The sequence below is a fragment of the Sander lucioperca genome, chromosome 9 (genome assembly GCF_008315115.2).
Source record: "Sander lucioperca isolate FBNREF2018 chromosome 9, SLUC_FBN_1.2, whole genome shotgun sequence".
In the NCBI taxonomy this organism is placed as follows: domain Eukaryota; kingdom Metazoa; phylum Chordata; class Actinopteri; order Perciformes; family Percidae; genus Sander; species Sander lucioperca.
Window position 1 is genome coordinate 38,891,717 of NC_050181.1, and position 2,883 is coordinate 38,894,599.

Below are 2,883 nucleotides of genomic sequence, written 5' to 3' on the forward strand. Positions count from 1 at the left end.
GTTAAACTAAAAGGATCTTACTCTTTAACTAAAAGGTCTATCTCTGTAGGGATCCATCCCATAATGTTGTCAGACTCTTAGAATAATAATCTGAGTCTGTCAGCAGCAACAACAGAACTTTTAGTGACTCTAACTGCTGCTGAACATCTTGTGTGTTTATCTGCTGTAGCAGCCTCAGTTTGGTGTCCCTCCATCTTGTCCACCAGGTGGCAGTAAAATCGACCGGATGTAACGTAGGGACTGTAGAGGAAGAGAAGCGGAAGTAAACAACAGCAGCAGCAGCAGCTTTAGCAGGAGGTGAGTTTTAATATTTATATCTTTTAATATTTCAGCGATGACGATGCACACGGCTCAGTAGCTTCTGCTAACACTGTTAGCTTCTCCCCACAGGGTAAAAAGCATCGCGTTAGCATCTCGTTAGCATCTTGGTAGCATCGCGTTGTTTGTGTTGTGTGTATCTGTGGTTTAAAGTGTGTTAACAGTCAGTCAGCAGGTCACACAGGGACAGTCTGATCTTCATTCATAAACTCGATAAATATCCAGCTTCTGTGTGACGTTACTTCATTACAGAAAAGATCACGTTACATGTTGAGGAGGTAAACACATCTCGCGATATTTCTGTCTGCAGAACAACAGAACTCACTTTGATGTCCCGTTTCAGGGGAAAGATCCAGAAACATGGTGGTACTTTTAGACATTTTTTGTTGTTGTTTTTGAGCGAAATATTTCCGATTAATGGATGGATCATGTTCCTTCTTAATAACCATGTTTTAGAACAGTGACAGCAGCTGCAGATGGGACCTTTTCACTGCTCTTTTGGAGTTTTTGTGGCTTTCTTCGACATTAAGTCTGTCAGTACATGTATCTACCTATTACTATTATAACTATTACTGTGGTGTCTGGAGGAGAAGATATGGAAATATTATTAAAAGGGACGAAAACATTTCAATTCGGGACAGAAACCTCAAAAAATATTTAAAAAACCCATTAATGTCTCATTAAAATGTTCTCACAGCTTTAGAAAGTTATATTTTTATTTTGTGTTGTTGTAGTCCAAATATAACTCAGTGTTAGGACTACAAATGAGACCAGCATGCAGCTGATGTTGCAGCCAATCAGCTTTGGTGTTGTTAGAGCGAGTCTCTCTGGGATTGGTCCACAGACATACAGCAGATGTTATACCTCTATGGGGTTATATATCTGCCTCATTCCTTATATTTTGCAAGCACATGACATTATGTGACAGAGGCCCTGGTAAACCTACTCAGGTCACCAACAACCCAGACAATTAATTTGCAGTCACACTTTTATACACATCATTCAGTAAATCTGTTACCAAAAATACCACATTACATTTAGTTTAGTCAGTTCAGTTTATTCATTTCAGTCATTTCTATTTTTCAACAAACTATGTTACTTAACCATTACTTCAAACTCTTTCTCCTCTCCCTGGGTCTGAACCAGAGCTGAGGCAAAGTGCTGCTCCATATAGGGCCTACAGCAGTCCCACTCAGGTGAGCTGATGGTGGAAGATACCATGTATCTGGGTCATAGGTGCTGCTCCATATAGGGCCTACAGCAGTCCCACTCAGGTGAGCTGATGGTGGAAGATACCATGTATCTGGGTCATAGGTGAGGGTAGATGTTCTAGTTGAAAATGTGTGTAAGTTTCTGTGTTTTCTAAAGTAAGATGAGTGGAAAATGATTTTTTCAGGAGTCTGTTATTTGTTTATTGTAGAAACTATCAGTGAAATTCTAAATGTGTAAATGGTAACATAATTGAGAGATAACTGAAACCATTAAGAGTTGGTTGGTCTAGTAGGAGGGGCTTAACATATATAAGCCTCTGGCCACCTAAGCATGGGGGGGTCAGTCTGAGGGGGGCTACTATCCAGACAGGTGATGTGAATTTTGCTAGTGAAAACCTGGTGTAAAAAGATATATTTTTTGTTTATGTTTTTTTTTTTTTTTTGCTGTGGACGCATACCTGTCAAGTTTTGAATTTGAAAATAAGGGAAATTTTCCGGCGCCCACCGCGAGCAGTCCCACCACCCCAACCAAGCTCCAGTGTCCCTTACATTTTAAGACAGGTGTACAAGAAAGCTAAAATCACCTCTTGATGCAGAATGCTGACAACATTTACAATTTATAGCATTGCTTGTCTTTACATTTACATTTTATTTTCATTTCACACATTCTTTTCATTTCATATAACTTTTCTTTACTCTTTTAGTGAGTTATTGTACACATTTGTTGCAGACTTTGCATTCTTTAAGACTGTTTTGGAAGGAGTGTATTTGTGGGCTGGGCCAGAGTGGTTAATTTTACATGAGAGTAGAGCGCAAACACTTCTGTTGTCTAACGTCATCCTATTCTCTGTAACAACCTTTCATACCACGCTAAACACCCTTTCTGAACTCATCATCTGACCTCACACACTAACCCCGCGACAACTGCCCCCTACAGCACCTGTAGTCATAGACATATATATATATATATATATATGTATATATATATATATATATATATGACAGCACCTGTAGTCATAGACATATATATATATATATATATATATATGTATATATATATATATATATATATATGACAGCACCTGTAGTCATAGACATATATATATATATATATATATATGTATATATATATATGTATATATATATATATATATATATGTATATATATATATATATATATATATATATATATATATGACAGCACCTGTAGTCATAGACATATATATATATATATAGATATATAGATATATCTATATATATATATATATAGATATATATATATATATATATATGACAGCACCTGTAGTCATAGACATATATCTATATATCTATATATATATATATATATATATAT

At 36.2% G+C, this 2,883-nt stretch overlaps 1 protein-coding gene across 4 annotated transcripts in view; it reads left to right on the forward strand.

Annotated features, from left to right (window-relative positions):
• The first annotated feature begins 231 nt into the window (after window positions 1–231).
• si:dkey-154p10.3 (zinc finger protein 135) overlaps window positions 232–2,883 on the forward strand; it is a 307,986-nt gene continuing 305,334 nt past the window's right edge. For 2 of the 4 annotated variants that reach the window (XM_031321119.2, XM_031321122.2), the window contains exon 1: window positions 232–297. The gene's annotated coding sequence lies outside the window, so the exon portion shown is untranslated. Of the gene's footprint in view, window positions 298–333; window positions 392–1,461; window positions 1,593–2,883 lie in introns of those variants that run through there. The other 2 variants (XM_031321121.2, XM_031321120.2) reach the window with 2 other exon arrangements.